Source organism: Spermophilus citellus, assembly GCF_964194105.1.
Source record: "Spermophilus citellus genome assembly, chromosome: 10".
NCBI lineage: Eukaryota > Metazoa > Chordata > Mammalia > Rodentia > Sciuridae > Spermophilus > Spermophilus citellus.
This window is the reverse complement of record NC_138197.1, coordinates 55,892,704-55,919,818: the sequence shown is the minus strand read 5'-3', so window position 1 is coordinate 55,919,818 and position 27,115 is coordinate 55,892,704.

Genomic DNA, 27,115 nt, shown 5'->3' with positions numbered 1-27,115 from the left:
ATTATTGATTTTACCTTTTCGTCATGTTTTCCTTTAATATACTTGCATTCTGATTTTCAGCCTCAGCAGGCACTCTGGCTGAAACCAAAGGACCCTGAAGTTACAGCTAAGCTTTGGCTCACAAAGAAGAAACTAAGAAAGCAAAAACTCGATACAGCTCTTGAAGTATGAACATTGAGTCAGGCATTACATTTATGAATTAATACTACTACCCCTCAGTCTTTAAGCAAATACAGTAAAGTCTAACACTGTTACGACTGTTTATCTAATCAATCTTTGGTTAATTGACATGATGTCTTAAGTTTCTTTTTTTATAATTGAACCTTCAATTTTTTATTTTCAAGGGTCCCACAATATCTTTGGGTTATTATTTTTAGCCTTTTTCTTTCTGTTTTACTACAAAATCCTCTCTTCCAGCTCAACTAATGCCTAAATATGCTTAGGGCATTTATACCTCTTGCCTGTATGTGTCCTTGGAATAGACCCCTTTATATGTCCCCCAAAGGTTCATAAGCCAAAGGCTTTGTCCCCAGTGAAGCAATATTCAGAAGCAGGGCTTTGGGGAAGTCACTGGATCATGAGGGCTCTGACCTTGTCCATGGGTTAATTCATTGATGTATCAATAATTTGATCACATTAGTGGGAGATGTTGGTAACTGTAGGAGGTGGAGCCTAGTTGGAGGAAGTGGGTCACTGTGGGCATCACTTGGAAGAAATTTCTTGTCCCTAGCACCTTGCGCAGGTCCTCCCCCTACCTCTCTCCTTCCCAACCATCATGAAGTGAATGGCTGTTTCAAACACAGATTGAAAACTCTAAAACCATCAGCCACAATAACTTTTTCCTCCGTTAGGTTGTTTTTCTCATGTATTTTGTCTTCATGATGAAAAGTTTTCTAACACAGAGGAAGTAGAAACTTTAGGAGGTGAGCACTAGTGAGCACTAGTTAGAGAAAGTCAGTCACTGGGGGCATGACCTTGAAGGGTATATTGGGACTCCCACCTCTTTTTCTCCCCAACCCCCAACCTCCCTTCTGGCTGCTAGTAAGTGAGCCAGTTTGCTCCACCATGTGCCCTGACACGAGTTTTGCCTTGCAAACAGGCCCAAAGCAATGGAGCCAAGTGACCTTGGACTAAAATCTCTGAAATCACAAGGCAAAATAAATCTTTTCTCCTTTTAAGTTGGTTTTCTCAGGTATTTTTGTAACAGCAACAGAAAACTAATAGTTCATCCCACCCTGACTTGAGTACGACTTACCCAAAAAAGATGCACTGACTCTTCCTCTCATGGGAAGCTTTCCCTGATATCCCAGTCACAGTCACACTGACCTGGACACCTGCTGTCTATACCTGTCATCTGAAAGTCACAGTCTGTTAAATTGTGGTATTAGGTCTCTTTATAAATATGCTTTACAGCATCTAATGGATTGAAAGTTCTTTAAGGGGAAGGATTGCTTCTTTCCAAATTTATAACACTGTGTCTTGCATCCAATAGGTGTTTAATATCTACATCATTCATTAAAAGTATACACAGCTTGCTCAATGGTAAACATTTACAAAAGAAACACTATATTTTTCTTTTATCTGGCAAAGCCACTGGTTAGAATCTGTAACATCTTCAGTTAATATCAATTATATTTTGGACAAAATTCCAAGTGACGTAATTTTGTCAGAAAATAAAAAAGTGACTTTTAAAATATTATTGAAAAGCAAGTGCAAAGACATTTGGAGAAATTAATTTGCTAAACTTGAGATGGAAATTATCTAAATATTCTTTTATCTGTTAAACATTTTCAACACCAGCCTTCTTCAGTTATTTTTACTAACATAATTTTTATTGTTAATTTATATTAATAATAATATAATTATTATTATATTATTATAATAATATAATTATTATGATTGGCTCACAGCGGCCCCAGCAAACTTCCAGCTGCCAGTTGATTGGCCCCTCTGTGGTGATGCTCCTTGTGCTGTTTCCCCACCCTTTCAGACCACAGAGCTGCTCATTGGGGTACTCTTTTGGCTCCGCCCTCGTGACCAGCCAATAGGCCTCAAGAGCAGGAGGGAGGGGTTGAGGGGCTTGTGGAAAGCCGGTGGTGGCAGTTGGGCTCTGAGGGAATTCCTGAAGAGCTCGTGTGATGTGGTGTGTGTGTGTGTGTGTGTGTGTGTGTGTGTGTGTGTGTTCTAAGAATAAAGTTTGTTTCTGCTTGATAAGTGGCTTGTGAATTGTGCCCAGCCAGACTTTGGCATTTGGTGGCCCGTATGGGGAACAACTGAGGGTAAGTGATAAGGTAAACTCTCCGCCCCTGAGGGCAGGGCGAGAGGATGTGTAGCCATTTTAAGATTCTTCTTTTGTTTTGTTTCTCTTTTGTTTTAAGTTGCCTGTCCCTGGAGATGTGTAAGATGGAAGGAAAGCCGCTCACATCTGAGGAAAAACTATCTGTGTCTGAGGAACAGATAGGGAGAAAGGACAGATGGACATTTCAGGAGGATAGAAAGGCTATTATAATGATTTTTTGTTGTTCCATTTTTGTTTCATTCTGTTTTGGTTTTGTTTGGCGTTATCTTGTTGGGTTGTATTATAGTTATAATAGAAATATGGGATCAGAAATTAGTAAAAAACAAACTGAAAGAGTGTTAAGTAAATTGTTAGAGGAAGGAGGCCTCCCAGTAAAATCAAGAGCAGTCAGGGCATACGTTGATACAATACAAAAATGTAGCCCATGGCTTTTTAAGGAGGAGTTGTTAAATATATCACAATGGAACCATCATGGTGACGATTTAAAAAGAATAGAAAAGAAAAGCTCAGGGACTCTGCCAGTTGGCACATTGCCATTGTGGGCGTTCCAAAACAGTTAAAAACAGATAATGCCCCTGGTTATACTTCTACCTCTTTTAGACAATTTTGCACATCATTTGGCATTACTCATATAACAGGAATCCCATACAATCCACAGGGACAAGGCATAGTTGAAAGAGCTCATCAAACTATTTAAAATGTACTTACTAAAGCAAAAAGAGGGAATTGGGAAGGGGTATATATATTCCCCAAAGATAAACTTAAAATAACCCTTTTTACTCTAAACTTTTAAAATTTGGATTCATCAGGGCTTAGTGCTGTGGCATTTACTACATGTGTACATATATATGTAAACATGTGGCTAAGATTATAAAGGCATTGTTTTTTAAATAAAGATATTTGCTGATTGGCCAGTGAAATAAATGTCATTATATGGAAGATGAACATTTAGTCTAGATAAAATGTTCTGGGTACTTACCATTTGACAGGCCTTATTCTAAAAGTTTTATATGTATTAGCTAAATACATAAATACATTGATAGAAGGTCTATAAGATAGATGATACAAATCAAAACTGCAGTGAGATATCACTGCACACCCAGTATGATGATTGCATTTAAATAAATAAGTAACAAGTATTGGCAAGGATATGGATAACTTAGAAACCTTGTGAACTGTGTTTGAAGAATGTGAAATGATGTGGCTATTGTGGAAAACTATTCCTCAAAAAATTACAAATAGAATTAGCATATGTTTCAGGGCTGGGGTTGTGGCTCAGTGGTAGAGCACTCACCTTACATATGCGGTACCCTGGGTTCAATCCTCAGCACCACATAAAAATAAATGAATAAAATAAAGGTATTGTGTCCAACTACAACTAAAAAATAAATTAAAAAAAGAATTAGCATATGTTTCAAAAATTCCACTTATGGGTATAGACCCAATAGAAGGATCTGGAAGGGAGGTATGTACACCCACATTTATAGCAGCACTATTCATAAACCCAGAAGCAACCCAAGTGCCCATCAACAGAATATGAATAAGCAAAATGTAGTAGACACATACAGTGAAATATTATTCAGCCTTATAAAAGAAGGAAATTCTGGCCCATGCTACCACACAGATGAAACTTGAGAACATTATGCTAAGTGAAATAAGTACTTAAAGGCAGATGCTGTATGATTCCTCTTAGACGAGGTACCTAGACAAGTCAAAATCACAGACAGAAAATAGAATGATAGTTTCTATGGACTGAAAAGGAAGGGAAAATGGGGAGTGGTTTCATGAGTACAGAGTTTCACTTTTGCAAGATAAAAAGAATTCTAGAGATGGATCATGGTTGCTCAACCATATGAATTACCTAATACTACTGAATTAGATGATTAAAAACAGATAAAATGGTAGAGTTCATGTGTATTTTACCACAAGAAAAAACTGGGAGAATAAAAGCTTTTCTTGCCAATTTCATTCAACAGAAGCAGTTTTTACAACAACTAAAAAACAGTTTTCTCACAGGTCAAGGCCAGCAGGAAATGATGCCTGATAACAGAAATCACCTGAGTTCCCACAGATGTTTTCAGTCTCTTCAAGTCCACCAGATTATCTCTGCAGGGAAATTACACATTTCCAGTTTCCTCCACTTTAGAAGCAACAACTTTTGTGATACACAGCACTTTGGAAAATAATAACGTCTGGTTTTCTATTAATTTGGAAATAATAAAAAATAATAGTGATAATTATATTAACCATGTAAATGTTAGTGTGTGAAGAGAATGACTTCCACAACCCTGTGGTGCTAAAGATGGGCTCTCATTCCTAACCTGAAAGTATCCCTTATTTATTTAGATCTATAGAGTAGCTATTGAACTAAATCCAGATCAAACACACGTCTGGATGAACACCAGGATAAAGGAAATCGCTCACAGCCTCATGAACAGAGATTTTCCCCCTGGTTTCCCTTTCCATGTGTCTTCTCTTTTAAGTGATTATAAACCTAAACCCTCACTGAATTCTCTGAACTCCCAAAACATAGATGCTTAAAAGCAAAATTTGCAGTGTGTGCTCCACCTGTGGGATCTGGATGTTGAATGCCATCAGTCCCTTCTTCTTTCATTTTTTTTTAAGTGTGTTGATGAGGCACCATGATTTTACCAATCACAAATAGAATCACATGGACTTCTCGGAAACATAATTATATAGCAATTATGAACTAATTCTATGAACTAAAATCCTGTTTGAGTTTAGTTGGTTTTTTTTTCTCACGATTTTACTGAAACATCAAGATTATAGTGCTATTTTATCTTGGGGATGGAACCAAGATATATATATATAGGAACCAAACCTATGGACACTGAGGGGTCACTGTACAGATATGAGAGAGTATTTTCATTTTGACCCCCCAAAGGCCTGCCTATTGTAATTGGCAATGTCCATGGAACCTCTGCCTCCCACCCACTTCCCTCTCTCCTCTCATGGAAGGGCTTACCTGGAAGCTAATAAGCTTGAGCTTCAGGTATCTCACTTGCCTGGGCTCTTTCCAGGCTTCAAGGGGCTATAGTCATATGTTCAAATGGTCAGATGTTTAAAAAATAAAAATAAATTGCAAAAATAAGTAAATAAATAGAGGTTAGGAAGATGGCGGCGAAGGGAGTACAACTCCCCAGTGCACTGCGCCACTGTGAGGGATAAAGACGTGGTGAAACGGCTGAAGGCTACCTTGGTGGGAATCCCCAGGGAAATTGAGGTGCTCCAGAATCTAGAGAACAGACTTCCAGCGCGCAGGATTCGGCTGCAGGGGCTTGGTCACAGGCGATTTCCCCCGCACGGAGAGAAGCAGTGCCTGTCGGCGGCAGCCCCGCAGATGAAGTCTGGGACGCGCCCTGGATGATCGGCGGCGAGGTTCCAGAGCGGGATTGCAGCGAAGCGGATTCTGGGGCTCCTGCCAGTGGCGCACTGGCCGTGCTGAGTGCTGAGTTCCAGCCTTGAAACAGAGGAGAGAACCGGTCCAGTTCGATACCAGACACCGGTCGGAAAACGGAGGAAGACAGCAGCCGCCAACATGGAGAGCTGATGCAATCATCCCTGTTTTCTACTGATCTCAGCTCATTCAACTACGGAACAGGTGATTCCAGGCTGGTATTTGCCTGCGTCGCGCAGACAGATCGCCCAGGCTCGGGACAGGAATACCTGAGGAGAATACTCTTCAGGCTTCACCCCTGGCAAGGCGGGCGCCGGACTTTGAGCGGCCAGATTCTAGTTCCCCGGGTTGCTTTGGTCCAGGGCGGGAGATCCGTTGGGGACTCCGGGCGGAGGCCAGTTACAGGGGGACTGTGCGCTGAGGGGCGGCGTGGCTCGGGCTACCGGAACAGTTTGGCCCGAGGCTAGGGAGCCCGAGGGAACTGTGTCTTTGACCCTGCCCCTGGCTGAGCGTACACTGAGCTGGGAGAGATTGGAGCTGCCAAGCTCGGGCTCCCGGGGCCGTCTGGGCCTGAGGCTGGGGTTCCTCTGTGGAGCCTGCACCTAGCAGAGTGAGGCAGGGATCGGAGAGGCTGGGTTCTGGCTCCCGTGGCGGTTTGAGCCCAGGGCCGCGGAGCCTGCGGGGACCGCGAGCTGAGGCCAGCCTCAAGTGAAACTTGCGACGAGGGGCAGCGAGACTCTGTCTCCTGGAACAGTTTTGGCCTGAAGCTGGGGAACCCGTGGGAAGTGCGTCTTAGACTCTGCCCACAGCGGAGCGTGCACCAAGCAGGGAGAGTCTGGTGCGGCCAGGCCTGGGCACCGAGCAGGGAGAGTCTGGTGCAGCCAGGCTTGGGCTCCCGGGACTGCTTTGGCCTGGGTTTGGGGAACCCACGGCGGTTGCTCTGAGGAGCCTACGCCTAGCAGAACGTGGCGGGGATCGGAGAGACCGGCTCCTGGCTCCCGAAGCGGCTCAGGCTCAGGGTTGGAGATCCTACAGGGTCTGCTTCTTGGTCCGGGTCCTGCTGGGTGCTGCGGGGGCCCGGGGGGCAGAGTGGAGCTGCTTCCTGCGCCCAGAGCAGGCTAAGGGTCCCGCCGGTGTGGTATCACGACACCCCAACTGCAGCTGGGGCCGAGGAGAGTAGCCGCCCACGCCTGGAACAGGACCAGCGACCAGACGGCAGTGTAGCCAAGTCAACCCACTTGGAGTGGAGGCAGTGAAGAGCTGCCGTCTGATCCTGCAGGGTAGGCAGTCCTACGTCCCACTGGCAGGACAGGCTCGGCAGCCTGCCAGTGTGGTGGACGAGTAGCATCAAGGCAGTCACGTCACACTGGTTGGAGTGGGGGTTGAACAGAGCCGCCGTCAGCGTCCGGAAGGAGCCCAGAGACCCGTTGGAGAGGCAGTTAGGTACCCCCACTGGGAGTGGGGGTTGAGCAGAACTGCCGCCCAGGCCCGCAGGGTGGGCAGATCTGAGACCCACCGGCGGAACAGGTTTGGAGGCCGACCAGCGTGGTAGACACGTCACATCAATTGGAGTAGGGGTGGAGAAGAGCTGCTGCCCACGTCCGGATCAGGACCAACGATCCGAGGACGTGGTAGGAACGTCACCGCAATTGGAGTGGGAGAAGAGTAGAGCAGCCACCCGTGCCCGCAGGGCGGGCAGACCTACGACCAACCAGCGTAGTGGATAGATCACCCTGATTAGAGGAGGAGCACAACCACTACCCGCCCTACAAGAGAGATATCCCAACTATACAAGAGCAATATAAATAAACAGGGGGAAAAATTTCAAAAACACAACAGTTCCACCAAGCAGAAAGAAACGCAAGCAATATGAAAAGACAAGGAAAGAAAGGACCACAAGCATTGCAGGTCAACTCAACTCTAGAAGAGGTAATAGCTGCAACAGATGGAATGTCAGATAAAGAGTTCAGGATATACATGCTTCAGATGATCTGGACTCTCAAGGAAGACATGAGACAGCAAAATCAGACAATGAAAGATCATATTGACAAGGAACTACAGAAACAAATCCAGGAAGTAAAAGATCAATTTCACAGGGAGTTAGAAGTAATAAAAAACAAACAAATAGAAATCCTAGAAATGCAGGAAGCAATAAACCAACTTAAAACCTCAATTGACAATACTACCAGCAGAATAGATCACTTAGAAGATAGAACATCAGACAATGAAGACAAAGTATTTCAACTTGAGAAGAACATAGACAATTCAGCAAGAATGCTAAGAAACCATGAACAGAACATTCAAGAATTATGGGATAATATTAAAAGACCAAACTTAAGAGTCATTGGGATACAGGAGGGCACAGAGCTCCAAACCAGAGGAATGAACAATCTATTCAATGAAATAATTCGAGAAAACTTCCCAGACTTGAAGAATGAAACAGAATCCCATATCCTAGAAGCCTACAGGACGCCGAAAGTGCAAAATCATAAGAGATCCACACCTAGACACATTATAATGAAGATGCCCAACATACAGAATAAGGAGAGAATTTTAAAAGCTACAAGAGAAAGAAAGCAGATTACATTTAGGGGCAAACCAATCAGGATAACAGCTGATCTCTCAACACAGACTCTGAAAGCTAGAAGATCCTGGAATAACATTTTTCAAACACTGAAAGAAAATGGGCTCCAACCAAGAATCGTGTATCCGGCGAAATTAAGCTTCAGGATGGAAGATGAAATTAAAACCTTTCACAATAAACAAAAGTTAAAAGAATTCGCAGCTAGAAAACCAGCTCTCCAAAAAATCCTTGGCAAAACATTACAGGAAGAGGAAACTGAAAATAACATTGACAACCATCAGTGGGAGGTAGGACAGTAAAGGGGGGAAAGTAATCAAGGAGGAAAACTATCAGGTTTAGTAACATAAATAAACAAATATGACTGGAGGAACAAACCAAATCTCAATAATAACCCTAGATGTTAATGGCTTAAACTCACCAATTAAGAGACACAGGCTAGTCGAATGGATCACAAAACAAGATCCAACAATATGTTGCCTACAGGAGACGCATTTGATAGGAAAACATATACATAGACTGAAAGTGAAAGGCTGGGAAAAATCATTCCACTCATATGGAATGCGGAAACAAGCAGGAGTGTCCATACTCATATCAAACAAAATAGATTTCAAGCCAAAGTTAATCAAAAAGGATAAAGAGGGACACTGCATACTGCTCAAGGGAACCATACACCAACAAGACATAACAATCATAAATATATATGCCCCAAACAACGGTGCAGCTATGTTCATCAAGCAAACTCTTCTCAAGTACAAGAGTCTAATAGACCACCATACAATAATCATGGGAGACTTCAACACACCTCTCTCACCACTGGACAGATCTTCCAAACAAAAGTTAAATAAGGAAACTATAGAACTCAACAACACAATTAACAACTTAGACCTAATTGACATATATAGAATATACCACCCAACATCAAGTAGTTACACTTTTTTCTCAGCAGCACATGGATCCTTCACAAAAATAGATCATATATTATGTCACAGGGCAACTCTTAGACAATATAAAGGAGTAGAAATAATACCATGCATCTTATCTGATCATAATGGAATGAAACTGAAAATCAACGATAAAAGAAGGAAGGAAAAATCATGCATCACTTGGAGAATGAACAATAGGTTACTGAATGATCAATGGGTTATACAAGACATTAAAGAGGAAATTAAAAACTTCTTAGAGTTAAATGAAATCACAGACACAACATATCGGAATCTATGGGACACATTGAAAGCAGTTTTAAGAGGAAAATTCATTGCTTGGAGCGCATTCCTTAAAAAAAGAAAAAACCAACAAATAAACGATCTCATATATCATCTCAAAATCCTAGAAAAAGAAGAGCAAAACAACAGCAAAAGAAGTAGAAGGCAAGAAATAATTAAAATCAGAGCTGAAATTAATGAAATCGAAACAAAAGAAACAATTGAAAAAATTGACAAAACCAAAAGCTGGTTCTTTGAAAAAATAAATAAGATCGACAGACCCTTAGCCATGCTAACGAAGAGAAGAAGAGAGAGAACCCAAATTACTAGCATACGGGATGAAAAAGGCAATATCACAACAGACACTTCAGAAATACAGAAGATAATCAGAACTTACTTTGAATCCTTATACTCCAACAAAATAGAAGATAGTGAAGGTATCGATAAATTTCTTAAGTCATATGATCTGCCCAGATTGAGTCAGGAAGATATAGACAGCCTAAACAGACCAATAACAATAGAGGAAATAGAAGAAACCATCAAAAGACTACCAACTAAGAAAAGCCCAGGACCGGACGGGTATACAGCAGAGTTTTACAAAACCTTTAAAGGGGAACTAACACCAATACTTTTCAAGCTATTTCAGGAAATAGAAAAAGAGGGAGAACTTCCAAAGACATTCTACGAGGCCAACATCACCCTGATACCTAAACCAGACAGAGACACTTCAAGGAAAGAAAACTACAGACCAATATCTCTAATGAACCTAGATGCAAAAATCCTCAATAAAATTCTGGCGAATCGGATTCAAAATCGCATCAAAAAAATTATACACCATGATCAAGTAGGATTCATCCCTGGGATGCAAGGCTGGTTCAATATACGAAAATCAATAAATGTTATACACCACATCAATAGACTTAAAAATAAGAACCATATGATCATCTCGATAGATGCAGAAAAAGCATTCGACAAAGTACAGCATCCCTTTTTGTTCAAAACTCTAGAAAAATTAGGGATAACAGGATCATACCTCAACATTGTTAAAGCAATCTATGATAAGCCACAGGCCAGCATCATTCTGAATGGAGAAAAATTGAAGGCATTCCCTCTAAGATCTGGTACAAGACAGGGATGCCCTCTCTCACCACTTCTGTTCAACATAGTCCTCGAAACACTGGCCAGAGCAATTAGACAGACGAAAGAAATTAAAGGCATAAAAATAGGAAAAGAAGAACTTAAATTATCACTATTTGCAGATGATATGATTCTATACCTAACAGACCCAAAAGGGTCTACAAAGAAACTATTAGAGTTAATAAATGAATTCAGCAAAGTGGCAGGATATAAAATCAACACACATAAATCAAATGCATTCCTGTATATCAGCGACAAATCCTCTGAAACGGAAATGAGGACAACTACTCCATTCACAATATCCCCCCAAAAAATAAAATACCTGGGAATCAACCTAACAAAAGAGGTGAAAGACCTATACAAGGAAAACTACAGAACCCTAAAAAGAGACATAGAAGAAGACCTCAGAAGATGGAAAAATATACCCTGTTCATGGATAGGCAGAACTAACATCATCAAAATGGCGATATTACCAAAAGTTCTCTATAAGTTCAATGCTATCCCAATCAGAATCCCAACAGCATTTCTTGTAGAAATAGATAAAACAATCAGGAAATTCATATGGAATAATAAAAGACCCAGAATAGCAAAAACAATGCTAAGCAGGAAGTGTGAATCAGGTGGTATAGCGATACCAGACTTCAAACTATACTACAGAGCAATAGTCGCAAAAACAGCATGGTACTGGTACCAAAACAGGCGGGTGGACCAATGGTACAGAATAGAAGACACAGTAACCAATCCACAAAACTACAACTATCTTATATTTGATAAAGGGGCTAAAAGCATGCAATGGAGGAAGGATAGCATCTTCAACAAATGGTGCTGGGAAAACTGGAAATCCATTTGCATCAAAATGAAACTGAATCCCTTTCTCTCGCCATGCACAAAAGTTAACTCAAAATGGATTAAGGAGCTCAATATTAAATCAGAGACATGGTGTCTGATAGAAGAGAAAGTCGGCTATGATCTACATACTGTGGGGTCAGGCTCCGAATTCCTCAATAGGACACCCATAGCGCAAGAGTTAACAACCAGAATCAACAAATGGGACTTACTCAAACTAAAAAGTTTTTTCTCAACAAAAGAAACAATAAGAGAGATAAACAGGGAGCCTACATCCTGGGAACAAATCTTTACCCCACACACTTCAGATAGAGCCCTAATATCCAGAGTATACAAAGAACTCAAAAAATTAGATAATAAGATAACAAATAACCCAATCAACAAATGGGCCAAGGACCTGAACAGACACTTCTCAGAGGAGGACATACAATCAATCAACAAGTACATGAAAAAATGCTCACCATCGCTAGCAGTCAGAGAAATGCAAATCAAAACCACCCTAAGATACCATCTCACTCCAGTAAGATTGGCAGCCATTAAGAAGTCCAACAACAACAAGTGCTGGCGAGGATGCGGGGAAATGGGTACACTTGTTCATTGTTGGTGGGACTGCAAAATGGTGCAGCCAATTTGGAAAGCAGTGTGGAGATTTCTTGGAAAGCTGGGAATGGAACCACCATTTGACCCAGCTATTCCCCTTCTCGGTCTATTCCCTAAAGACCTAACAAGAGCATGCTACAGGGATACTGCTACATCGATGTTCATAGCAGCACAATTCACGATAGCAAGATTGTGGAACCAACCCAGAAGCCCTTCAATAGATGAATGGATTAAAAAAATGTGGCATCTATACACAATGGAGTATTACTCTGCATTAAGAAATGACAAAATCATAGAATTTGGAGGGAAATGGATGGCATTAGAGCAGATTATGCTAAGTGAAGCCAGCCAATTCCTAAAAAACAAATGCCAAATGTCTTCTTTGATATAAGGGGAGTAACCAAGGACAGGGTAGAGAGGAAGAGCTGGAGAAGAAGATTAACATTAAACAGGGATGATAGGCGGGAGGGAAAGGGAGCGTTAAGGGAAATTGCATGGAATTGGAAGGTGAGCCTCAGGGTTATACACAATTACATATAAGAGGAAAGGAGGAGTAGGATAAAAATTATATAAGTGGAAGAAACGATTTTTAGTAGAGGGGGTGGAGAGAGAGAAGGGGAGGGGAGGGGAGGGGAGGGGAGGGGGGATAGTGGAGAATGGGATAGACAGCAGAATACATCAGTCACTAGAAAGGCAATTTATAAATCAATGGAAATGTAACTGATGTGACACAGCAATCTGTATACGGGGTAAAAAATGGGAGTTCATAACCCACTTGAATCAATCTGTGAAATATGGTATATTAAGAACTATGTAATGTTTTGAACAACCAACAATAAAATATTATTAAAAAAAATAAGTAAATAAATAAATAAAATATTTAACAGCCGGAAAAAAAGTGCTATTTTAATACTATTTTCCTATTTGTTACCTAATGTATCTTTCTTCCTTCTTGACTTTTTGGGTAAATTACTGTGCTTCCTTTTATTTACCTCTGTTTTTTTTTTTTTTTTAGTTGTCAATGTTACCTTTATTTTGCTTATTTCTATATGTTGCTGAGAATTGAAACCTGGTGTCTCACACATGCTAGGCAAGTGCTCTACCGCTGATCCACAACCCCAGCCCAATTCCTGTGCTTTTTATTTCCTTTTCTTCAAAAGAAAACCCAGCCTTAATGAATCTTTCAGCCAAGAAGGGATGATAATTATTTGTGTGTCTCTCCCTCCCTCTCCCTCTCCCCTTCTCTCTCTCTCTCTCTCTCTCTCTCTCTCTCTCTCTCTCTCCATCTATATTGCTGGGGCCCACCACGCTCTGCTCTCACTCAGGCCTCAACACTTTTCAGGCCCAGCCCTCTCACACCCTCCCCAGCATCCCCTCTCCATGAAATAGCAGGAGACTTTTGTTAGGGCTCCCCCGTTCAGGGAGATCTGCAAGGATCTACCTGACCTTCACCAGCACGGTTTCCCATGGGGTAAAAGAGAAGAGGGGAGTCAAGGCTTCTTCCAGTTAGACTCTAGATTATACTGGACAAATAAATGATAAAAGGATTAAAGACTTGAGTGCTCCTCTATTTTGGCTAATGGCTGCTTCTCATCACACAGGGGCAGATGCAGAGGCTGCCAGCCACTTTTTAACCCTATCAACACCATCACTCACTGTTGCAAGCCCCTCTTCCTCTGGCTGAAGTGACTTCCAGGACCGGTGCCCACACACCCCTTCATTTCTTCATCAGCCCCTTTTGGGAGCTAGACATTAAAGACTAAGACCTTTAAAAGCAGCTGTATATGAGAGAAGAAATAGAAAGTTACATGCTCGTGCAGGGAAAGGTGCAGGCACAGAAAAGACCTAAGAAGACCTTAAATTTAGATCTTAGACTGATCATCAGCACAGAGACAGTCCATAAGAACCAAAACCAAAACAAACAGCAGCAAACCTGGGGAAGGGAGAGAACCTGCTTGTTAGAATCAAATGCCCAGAATTCAAAAAAAAATCATTATGCCCACACAAAGAAACAGATCTATAGTGTACATTTAAGGAAGGAAAAAAAACTACAGAAGCAGTCCCTGAGAAAGACCGGATAGCAACCCTTAACAACTGTCTTAAGTACATGTATGAAGACACGAATTGGGTGTCAACCTACTTTATATACAAACAGAGATATGAAAAACTGTGGTATATATGTGTAATAAGTCTTTTGCCAATTTTTTTTAAAGAGAGAGAGAGAGAGGGAGAGAGAGAGAGAGAGAGAGAGAGGAGAGAATTTTATTTTTAATATTTATTTTTTAGTTCTCGGCGGACACAACATCTTTGTTGGTATGTGGTGCTGAGGATCGAACCCAGGCTGCACGCACTCCAGGCGAGCGTGCTACCAGTTGAGCCACATCCCCAGCCTGTCTTTTGCCAATTTTAAGGTGTTTTTGGTAAAGGTCCCTGGGTTCAATCCGTGGTCCAAAACAAACAAAAAAAGGGAATGCATTCCGATGGGTAACTTCATGTTAATTGAAATGACCCAGACACACAAGGAAAAATATTGTATGATTCCACTTATATGACCAGGCAAATTCAGACACAATAAGAACACAAGTTATACGAAATAAAGTGGCTGACCAGGTATGGTGGTGCACGCCTGTAATCCCAGTGGCTCAGGAGGCTGAGGCAGGAAAATTGCAAGTTCAAAGCCAGCCTTAGCAAAGTGAGGCACTAAGCAATTCAGTGAGACCCTGTCTCTAAATAAAATACCAAATAAAGTGGCTCAGTGGTTGAGTGCCCCTGAGTTTCAATCCCCAGTACCAAAAAAAAAAAAAAAAGAAAAAAAAAACGATAGAGCAGAGAGGAGAGGGGAGACAGGAGAATTATTTTGATGGACACAGAATTTGAGTTTTGTAAGGCAAAGCATCATAACACAGCACTGTGACTGCATTAATGCCATTGAATTAGTCACATGAATATGGTCAAGATGGTGAATTTTGTTGTACTTATTTTAATTTTTTTTTTTGTGTGTGATGGGGATTGAACCCAAGGCCTTGTGCAAGCACTCTACCAACTGAGCTATATCCCCAGCCCTACAGTAGAATTCTATTTATTTATTTATTTATTTATTTATTTATTTACTTTTTAGATTTAGGTGAACACAATATCTTTATTTTATTTTTATGTGGTGCTGGGAATCGAACCCAGTGCCTCATGCATGCCAGATGAGCATGCTACTACTTGAGCCATATCCTCAGCCCCTACAATAGAATTCTTTAAAAATTGTTCCAGGTTTCTCTGTAATAAATTCTGCTGCAATGCAGCCTTTCATTTAATAAATCTTTATTGGGCATCTGCTATGACTCAAGCAATGTGGATAATCTTTTGTAGATAAAAAAGGAAAGAGACACAACCAGCATTTATCAAGTACCTACTCTAGACACCCTGGCTCCTCAGGATTTTGAGAGGTAGAAGCCAAAAAAATGCACAAATAACAGTAAGGACCCTATAAGAGGATCCTCAAGGGTGCAGGTGAAGCACTACTGGCTTTGTGAAATGGAACGGTTCCATCGAGTCTCCAAGGATGGCCACCATGGTAACAGTAGGGCAGACAGGGTGAATCCAGGTGCCAGCAGGAAGTAAATGGTGGGGAAGAGAACAGAGACAAGTATGGTGGGGACATGGGACTTATGAAGAGGACGTGGGGAAGACTGGAAGCCAGGGGAGCTGGCTGGTTCCAGATCCTGAAGAGGTCACAAAGCTAGTCGCAGCCTTAGTGGGTGAAGCCAAGGACATCTGCGGGTGAAAGAAGCAAGGGATCTTGAGTGGGAGTAAAGCAAAAGGAGAAGGCAGGATCGAGATGCTGTCCATGGAAAATTCTGGTCTGAAATGAGTTTGTGTTGACTAAAGCATCTCTTGCTAACTTCTCAGCACATGGAAAGTCTCATCTGTACACTCCAACTCCTGCCTAGTGAAGAAAAGCCAAGTGGGAATTTTTTCATCAAGACCTTGATTAGGGGAAAATTCCTTAGGACAGACAATTATGTCCATATATTTCTCTAATTTATATTTTGAAATGCATAAATGTTCCCAGAGGCCTGGTGACAGACTTAACATTTATAAATACAAAAAAGGTAATCTGCCGCAACTGCTGGCCCCTTTCAGAATTAACCGGTCTGGCTTTTTTTTTTTTTTTTAAAGACAATTGTGCTTTCAATTTTTAAATATGCAGCTAATCAGTCTAAGAAAAAACCAAGTTTACTCCAATAATGCTGCAGAAGAGCATATTCCCTCAAACCCTGTTTCTTCAACATCAGAGTTTTTCTTCTTGAATCGAGAGCTGGAGACCTATGTACATCACCAGGTACGTGAAGGAAAACCTGAAGCTCTGCGAGGTGTAGGCAGATGTGGTGGTGCAGAGTCCCTACTAGGTGGCAGCCCTTAAAAAAGTTACTTAGCCTCCCTCCCAAGAGGTCCCTTAGTGTAGTAGCTAAAAGCCAGGGACTTCTTGGGCTCAACTGGCAGTCAATCTCTCAATGGGGAGGTACTAAATTACAGTACATATTTAATGACATAATTATGAGGAGTAAATGAGTTAACATGTAAAATACTTAAAAGAGTACCTGTCCCATAAAGAGTAATGTATAAATGCTTTCTGGTTTATTATTAGTTAAAAAGAAAAGAGAAGAGTTTATGAGGGGAATGGGATAACAAACATGGAGGGAAATGAATTACAGTAGATGGGGTAGAGAGAGAAGATGGGAGGGGAGGGGAGGGGGGATAGTAGAGGATAGGAAAGGTAGCAGAATACAACAGTCACTAATATGGCAGTATGTAAAAATGTGGATGTGTAACCGATGTGATTCTGCAATCTGTATTTGGGGTAAAAATGGGAGTTCATAACCCACTTGATTCTAATGTTTGAAATATGATATGTCAAGAGTTTTGTAATGTTGTGAACAACCAATAAAAATAAATAAATAAAAAAAAGAAAAGAGGATATAAACCCTCATAGGGTACTTGTGACAATTAACTGAGATAAACACAAAATACACAGATTCAAATTTTAGCTCTGCTACTTATCGATCCTAAAACAAGGACCTTTGTCTTGCTGTACTTGATCTGAGAAAAGATCATGGAAAGATCCATGGAAAGATCATGCACTTGCAGAACTTAGCACAGGACCTTGCACACAGTGAATAGACAGTAAGTGTGGCTACTATCATCTCACAACTGAAACACATGGTATAAAATGAGAGAGAGAGAGAGAGAGAGAGAGAGAGAGAGAGAGAGAGAGAGAGAGAGAGAGACAGCTCTCAACTCTGCTGAAGAGAAAGCTCCTTCCAGGTGAAGAAGTGGTGAGCTGGGTATAAAGAGGGAGAGGAGTCTTCCAGGCTTCCAGGAATAGGCAAAAGAACACTCTAGGCAAAGAGATGATGTCTATAAAACCTTCCCTTCAAGGTCCTCACCATCTGTCCAGGGAGGCAGGGTGTACATGGTGTTGAGTATAGTTATTCAGGTGGAGGAATAAATACTCTGCAGGAAGATTAAAATCAGGACCATCTGAACAAGGCTGGAGAGACCAGGAGAAGTATCACCTTAGCCACGTTTTGAAGGACGTGTGAGCCACAGAAGGGCATTCCATGCACAGGGGACAGTATGAAGATTTGCAATGATGCCATGTGTAAAGTGTCTCAAAAGTGCAAGCACATGGAGTCCAAGGCAGGATTTGAAGATGCATAGTGAGCACTGTGCTAGGGGATTTCCACATACCTCAGTTGATCCTTGTAACAACTCTATGGGATAGTTTGTCAAGGTTATTAATGTTGCTATAATAGAAAACCCTGAAATCTCAGGGGCTTTCCACAATAAGGGGTTATTTTTATTTTTTAAAATATTTTTTAGTTGTCATTGGACTTTATTTTGTTTATTTATATGTATGTGGTGCTAAGAATCGAAACCCAGTACCTTAGTCATGCTAGGCAAGCGCTCTACCAATGAACCACAATCCCAGCCCAATAATGGGTTATTTTTCAGTTGCATTAAGTCTAACACAGGTGGAGCAGCCCTCCTACAACCTCAGTGTTTTAGTCAGCTTTTTTTTTCTGCTGTGACTAAAAGATCTGGCTAGAACAATTTTAGGGGAAGAAAAGTTTATTTAGGGGTTCACAGTTTCAGAGGTATCAATCCACAGACCACCAGCTCCATTCCTCAGGGCTCAAGGTGAGGTTGAACATCATGGCAAAAGAGTATGGCGGAGGGAAACAGCTCACATGGTGATCAGTAAACAGAGAGAGACTCCACTCACCAGATACAAATATATATCCCAAAGCCACACCCGAAATGAAACACTTCCTCCAGTCACAACCCACCTGCCTCCAGTTACCACTTAGTTAACCCAATCAGGGATTAATTCGCAGGTTAGGCTAAGGCTATAATCCAATCATTTCTCCCCCAAACCTTCCTGCATTGTCTCACACGTGAGCTTCTGGGGGACACCATATCTAAACCATAACAACCAGCTATGCCATCCTGAGCACGTGGCCTCCAGGGTGGTCATGGCAGGAAAACAAATAGAAGAAGGTCACAAGGGCCACACCAATTCCACTTCCTGTCAATTGGCCAAAGCAAGACCCCTGGCCCAAACTTAACTTCAGGAAGAACTGAGAGACACAGAGGTATTTGCTGAGCAACTGTCATAAGTAGATAACGTTATCATATTCCCATTCCATTAGAGAGGTTAAGTGTTTCTTTCACCCAGAGCCACACAACCAATAATCAATGTAGCCAACAGTCTCATTTAACCATCTGATTCTAAAACCTACATTTTACCCACTTAATGGCATTGTCAGATGTGAAGAGCTTTTTATTATGATAAGATTGGATGATATACTGTAGACAATGGAGAGCTACTCAAGAATTTGAAACAGATAATGGCATGATTAGATTTTTCTTTTGCATAGATCACTTGGGCTGTGGTTTGGAAGATGGCTTTGAGAGATCAAGATCAGATGTATAAAGGACATTTAGGAAGCTGTGACCACAGTTCAGATGAGAGATGATGAGAGTCTCAAGTAGAGCAAGAATAGAAGGAACAGAGAAGAGGGACATACTGGAGAAGCTTTGGGGACATGGATAAAATTAGCCAGATTTATTGATTTATTATGAGAATGAGGAATAAGAACTATTCAAGAAAGATATCCCGATATTTGAATGATGGCCTAAAAAGACAATGTCATCAATAAAAGTAAAATATATAATAAAAGCAAGTTTAGTAGAGAAAATGGTGATTTCGGTTGTGGAAATTTGAAAGACATCAAAGTACAATGCATAATCAACTGCTTATAGAGCAAAGTTAGGGAACAAGTTAGGGTGGGAATTCATAGATATATAAGTGGCTGTTGGATAAAAGACAAAGTTAGAATCCTGCAAAAAACAATCATTGAAAGACAAAGTTCTCAAAGGAGAAAGAAGAGGAAAAACCCAGTGGTGGTACAATCAAAGCAGCAGACAGTCCAATATAAATATCAGTTGGGTTTTGTCATTGAAAGTCGATGATGATCATAGTGGAAAGGCTTCAGTGCAGTAGGAGTGGGGGGCAGAAGTCATCACATTGCACAGGGAAAGCAGATGTAAAATGCTGCCTCTTTTAATTCTCTCAATAAGTAATTTTGTCATCACTACTTTATAATGAAGCTCAGAATGGTGACTTGGGGTCTTGGGGCCCCAGATATGAACTCAGACTCTGGAACATGGCTATTTCAAATTGGGTTCCTTGGAATTAAACTCTGAGATGGATATTGCATGTAGATTTACTGGGGTGCATTTTCAAAACCAAGGTCTATGAGGACTGGGGATGGGAGGTGGGCAGGGGTGACGAAGGAGCTATAGGAGGGCTACTCTGACCTTGCAAAGACCTCTTGAATTGGAAAGGACATACCAAGCTGCCTTAACATAGAGGCTTTTAGTCCACATTGCCCAGACATTGGGAGTGAGCTAATTCCAAGAAAGGATTTGACCTGGGGTCTGGCAGCTCCCTTTGGTCAAGGACAACTCCCAGACAGGGACTCACCCAGAGCCATCAGGACGCCAGTTTTCCCAGCAGCCTGGCTACTGAATACAACAGATCGGAACAGGGACTCTGTGGGGCCTGTGACAGGATCCATGACAGCACAGTCTACTGGGTAGCAATCTCAGTTCATCCACTTACTAGCTATGAAACCTAGATTAGTTTCCTAATCATTCTATGTTTTAGTTTTCTCAATTCTACATCAGGAAAAATACTATATATATATATATATATATATATATATATATATATATATATATATATATATACTCATTCTGATAATTATCATGAGGATTGGATGAGTTAACAAAAGAAGTTTTTAGAAACATGCCTGATACAGGGTCATACTTCATAAGAATAGGCTGTTATCACTAAAGGTAGAAAAACCACTGGAGCCCAAGTCTGGAGATTTTCAGACCTGGGTTGCTTCTTCAAATCATTCAGCATCCTCCAGTCTAATTCTGTTTCCAGTACATGAAGTACTTAAGTATGGTGGGTCACATCACCATGGTGAAGTACATAGGCTATATCTGGTTAATTTGCTCCTTTACAAAAGTCTGTGTTAATTTAATATTACCAAAACAAGGATCTCAACAACCTGGACATTTCAGTAATTTTATCCCAAACCTTTGCCCACTCATACATCTGAGGGTTCAGGTGATATGGCAGGGTTTAGCTGCACCTGCCTCCTAGCTGCAGGCTGAGTCCAGGCCTGCTCCACGTCACTCACCTCTATTATCAGTGCCCATGACATATTGTTTTCAAGGTAAAAGGGAGGTACTCATGAGAACACCCAAATATGCAAGCACAGTTCAAGGCTCTGCTCACCTCTGTGGACCTCCCCTTGGCTAAAGCAACTCAAGTAGCTGAGCCCAAAATCAAGCACATGCAGCAGGGTAAGGAGCATATGCACAACACCCAGGGAGGTTGGAGTGAAGGAGGAAACAGAAAATTGCTAAACAATATCCTTCTACACATCTGAAGAACAAAGATTCTAAAGTAGAAAAGAGGATATCTGTGACCAGAATTTAAAGAAAAAGAAAGAAATAAAAAGCTGCAATTGCTGGGCATGGTGGTGCATACCTATAATCCCAGCAACTCAGGAGGCTGAGGCAGGTTTGTGTCCAGTTTAGGAAACTTAGTAAGAACCTGTCTCCAAATAAAATTAAAAGTTCTGGATATATAGCTCAGTGGTAAAGCACCACTGGGTTCAATTCCCAGTACTGGTGGGGGCAAAGGTTGCACTTGAAAGCCTTTATTAAATATGTTTTGCTGGTGTGTCTGGGTAAGTCCTTCTAGCCTCTCTTTAACTAAATTTCCTCATTTATAAATCATAATTACAATATTACTTCGACTTAACTTGCAGGCATGAGATATCATCATTCTCATCTATGTGTCATACTTTTATGTGAAATATTGAAGCACCTTTTATGACAAATTGAAATTTTTGCCATCTAGTATAATTTTTTGTTGTTGCTACTAAGAAGCAAGGTGTTTATTTGAAGAAATAATCAACTCAATCTGGAGAATGCTTGTAATTCTTTACTGAGTGTTCCAACATGGGCCTGATTCCCAGCGCTGCCATAGAAAGACACAAGAATTGCAGATTAAGTAGACAGAAGCAGATGGAATCTAACAAACTACAGATTCCACACACCCTGGGTCTTCATCTAAAGGCCTTGACAGTGCCCATATTATCTAGTTAATTTCCTGAACTCCTATGTCTTCAAGATTGGTTAAATAGAAGATGGTACCAAAACACTGCTGAGATAGATCCCTTTCAGCCAGTGGCCTCTGCTAAAAATCTAATTCAAGTCTCATTGCCAATCACACTAAATACACAGCTGAGCACATCCCTGCTTAATTCCAAAATCTTCTATTTGGGCACTGCCTGTGAAGAAGCAGTAAGTTTCCTCAATAAAGGACGAAAGAATTGTGGTTCAGCAACCTGCAGCTTCTTGTCCAAAAAAATATATATATATTTTTGTCTTTCTAATCCATTCAATTACAGCAAGACAGACGCCAAACTCTTATGGCCTCTTAGTCTAATCAAATTTGTTTACACAAAGATGAACTCTCCCTCTCTCCACTTGCCAGAAACAAGACAGAATCTTTATCCCCATAAAAAACTATCTTACTACAAGCATCATCCAGCTCCTTAAAGGTACTCTGAAATCATTTAGATTTTAGTAATGCTTTTCATTAAACCTCTTCCAGACAGATCTTTTATAAGTGCTACAGACTTCTTGAAAGAAACACCAGAGAAAGTCTCAGTGGCTTAGTGACTATTGTTAGGACTGTGTTGAGAGCAGCTGTGACCTGCTCAGAGTTATTATAATATGCATAGAACAGCAAGTTTTTAGCTGTGCCTAAACCTGTGTTACTCTGTTTTTTAAAGCAGTAGTTTGCCATGAGCTACTATATTTTGAATACAAGTGCCAAGTAGAATAAGTCTAAACCTTGATCATATAATTAAATAGCCACCATCAGCCCAGTACAATCATAAGGCATGAATTGATAAATTATATGGGCCAACTTATTAAACTAAATCAAGTATCTAGACACATGGACATCCAAAATCATATCAGAAACACCAGACACAGGAACTTATCAACCTCACCATATGCAACCCCTTGCTAAGACCCATAAAAGGAGGAATACCCTGAGAATAGACATGGCTGTACCCTGATCCCATCATCTGACCACTCATCACCAAGCCCTACCCATAAAAATCACCACAGTGACACACCTATGACTCTCTGTTCTCTGGCTTCATCTAGTGAGGCTACTTCTGCTCCTGATGACTATTCATCACCCAAGCTGAGAATCTGAAACTGAAACTGACATCGATTGTTGTCCAGACCCTCTGTTTTGACAGAACTGGTTCTTGATATTCTTATCTGGCTACCTACAGTGACTCTGACTCTGCATTCATCTCACTGCCTGTGCACTTGTCTCAGCATTCTGTAACCCTGTGGCTGCCTTAACCCTTCTTTCATCTATCAGTGAGATATATATATATATATAAATATATATACACACACACACACACACATATATATCATATATGTCACAGCATATATATATGTGTGTATAGATATGTTATTATGTGAAGTATGATATGTGACTTGAGTGTTAGAGATATTAGAAATTAAGATTGGAATAAAAAAAACATGCTTTCCTAGGTGACCCACAAGCATTTGGAGAATCATCATTAATAAAAATAGTATATCCCATGAATTTATTGTTATTCAAAAGTTCTGACACTGTGGAAAGACACAAACATGTTTGGTCTATGTTAATGACATAGCTTGCACACAACAGGCTGCCATAAAAAAAGTTCCACAAACTGAAGGGTTTAAACATCAGAAATTGTGTTATCTCACAGCTCTGGAGGCTGGAAGCCCAAGGTCCAGGTGTGAGCAGGGTGGTTCCTTCTGAGGACCATGAGGGGGGACTTGTTGCAGGCCTGTCTCCTCTCCTCACGCTTGGCTGACAATTTGGCATTTTTTGGCTTTGGATACCTCACCCAATCTCTCCTTTAGGTTCACATGGCACTTTTCCATCTATCTATCCTCAAATTTCCCCTTCATATAAAGACACTAGTCATGCTGGATGAGGAAATAGCCCAATAACCTCATTCTAAGTTGATTATCCCTGTGAAGACCCTATCTCCAAATGAAGTCACAATCTGAGGTTTTAGCGAGTTGGACTTTGATATATAATTTGGGGGAGATATAATTCAACTCAGAATAGTGACCTTGTGTGACATAATAAACCATAAAAAATACAATTGATAAATTGAATGTCATCAAAATCAAACACTTCTGGTATCCAAAAAAACACTGTTGAGAAAATGAAAAAAAAATCAGCCATAGACTGAGTGAAAATATTTCCAAACATGTATCTGATAAGGAATATATAAAATATAAAGAAATCTTAATAATGACTCAATAAGAAAAATGAAATGACAAATAATCCAATATAAAATGAATAAAAGATTTGGACAGACATGTCAATGAAGAAGATATATAAATGGTCAATAAGCATATGAAAACATGCTCAAAATTATTAGTGATCAGGGAAAAGCCAATTAAAACTACAGAATACCTCTGCACATCAATACATGAAAAATCAAAAGGAATGACAATACAAAGTGTTGGAAAGGCTAGGGATCAGCTGAAACTCTCATGTAGTTATGTTGGAACACAGTATGGCATTTCCTTGTGAAAGTCATCATATCTCCATATACAATACATCAATACAAATCTTAGGTATTTTACACAAAAGAAACAAAACCCACATCTATACTGAGACCTACATGAATGTTCATAATATCTTTATTCATAGTAACCCAAACCTGGAAACAACCTAAATGCCCATCAATTGAAGAATGGATGAATGGTGATATACATGTACAGTGGAATACTATTCAGTAATAAAAAATGAACTTCTAATACAAAAGAATATATATCCTGTATTCAATATATATGTCATTCTAGAAAAGAAAATACTATAGAGACAGGAAATAGATCAGTGGTTAACAGGAATTGGGAGTAGTGGAGGGAACTAACTGAAAAAAAGGAGAACAGTAGAACTTTGGTGTGACAGCTATTTCTGTACCTTGATTGACAGACTTCTGTATCTGGATGATAATGATATTAGACGACAATGCATTTACCAAAATTCACTGAGCTCTACTCTTAAAAAGGAGAATTATTGTATGTAAATTATTTTTAAAGAACTACCATATCTCTCATTCCTCCAGCATTTACAAAGATTGCTGAAGCTGCCCCACCTCCATGTGCAATGCACCATGCAAATCCCCACCACAAAGTCATCAGGGATGTAGTTTCCTCCTTGCAGCTCATTACTAGAGCCAGCTTCCCAGCTGGAACATAACATATACCTGCTGACTGAGTTATTCTCCCTCTGATCATTTATGGAATGAGTGTCCTCAGCCCTTCTCCTTTGCAGATAAATCAGGTTCTGATTCTGCCCACTGATTGGTACCTTCCCTGCCTCTCCCTCTGAGCACAAGTAAGCAACACTGAGGTCCTTGGGAGGCAGAATTGAGGTGGGGGAAGCTGAGGAATTAACTGTTATGAAAATATGCTTCACTTTCCAGGGCATTGAGAGAAGAATCCCACACCTGGAAAGTATGAAGAGACCAGAGCAGAACTGTGAGAGTTGGGATCAGGGTGGTCCAGAGAGAGAACTGGGCTGGGCCAGGGGGTGATGAAGAAGATCCTTCTGTGGGAGAAGAGAGATGGGTCTCCATCCATGTTGTCAGGTGCTAAGGAATGTGAGGGAAAGGGGGTTGTGGTAAGAGCTGCCTAAGTGTTGCATATTTGATTTGTGTGACTTTGATTCATCTTTGTAGTATTCTTTGAATGTGGCTCCATCCCAAATGAACCACAGAGGTCATGGTTTTAAGATGATCATACATATCACAACCTTATGGGGATCCCATATCTCACTATGCAGCAAAGGATAAGCAAAAGATGTAAAAGACAGCTTTCAAAATCTTAGGATGTTTGATACATTATGATTTCATTAAATCCTGATAAGAACTTGGTGGGGCAGATAGAATGGGTCTTATTTTATCTAACTAAATAACTGAGAGTAGCTGGTGTTCAGCTCAATGACAAGAATCTGAACCCAGGTCTGAAGGACTGCACATCTTGTCCCCATTGTTCTCTCTGCAACCTCTCACTCTGTCTGGTCTGATAAGAATCATGGAATACCAGAGAGAGACTCAAAGCGGAAGTCCAGTTTTTGGTGTGTAAAGTGGCACTCAGGGTTTACTCCAGACATGCCTAGTTCCCTTCAGAGCAAGGATCGCCAATAAGGATTCACAGCATGTCAGGTTTCCAAGTCATCATCTGCCTTTTGGCTGGACAGTCACTCTTGGTCTCAAAGAGTTGGCTACACCACAGGCTCACAGACCACTAATCGCATCTCATCAAACATTGGGAGATAGCTTCCATTTCTGCTTATCTCCTGGAATCCATGCTTAAGAAGAAAGAGGATCAAGTTTATCAATCTAGCACCATCCCATACAGCATTCCTGTACAGGAAATGCTTTTGCCCAAAACTCCATGAAGACATCTGGCCTCCCTAGTTTTCTTCCAAGGAGAGCTGTGGATGGATTAGCAGTGATGAGTGGAAAGAGGCTGTGAATTTGAGGAAAATGATACAAGTAACACTGCTATTATATTGTATTTTCTATAAATTTTCGATAAATATGTAACTTTGTTCTTTCCTTTGGTACAATATAAACCTAATATCTCACGTGTTTTTGCATTTTTGTCTCCAATGCTTTCAGGCAACATGGGCTTTCAGAGCAGTTAGTTTTCATTACTCCATCTACCCACCATTCCTCCACTTCATCCTCTCAGCTTTAAGAGTGCATTTATCTCAATTCAGAAAAGAAGAGAAATACCTATGCTATTGCTTTTTAGATGACTCTGAACCAATTCTAACATAGCACTCAGAAGCAGATATTGCTAATTCTTTAAAGATTCTAAAGCTCCCTGAAAGAGATATTTTTAAAAACTGACACAAATTATCAATGGGTCATATTATTTACTATATATTAAGGTTTCATAAAAAAACATGAAACAATCTGATCTGTAACTCACAATTTGAGTGTTAACTCAAATTTTTAAAATATGTAATTTTAAAATTAATGTGGTACAGATAAATTAGAAGTCATACCTGTTGGCCTCAGAGTTATTTAGTATCTTTAATTCTCTAAAGTTATTTAGTATCTTTAATTCTGTGTCATGAGGAAGGATTAACAGCTCAACTGCTTCACTGTAAGCATAGCAATTACTGTGGTTGGAATTCAGGGTTCTATAAACTATCCCATCAAAGTACGTGGAGAGCAGTTGTTGAATCAGTATAGTTAAGGATTGCTGCCATTACGCCACTTAGATCAGACATCTTAATTTCCTATAATAAGGTCAACTATTGCAATGTTTGCATA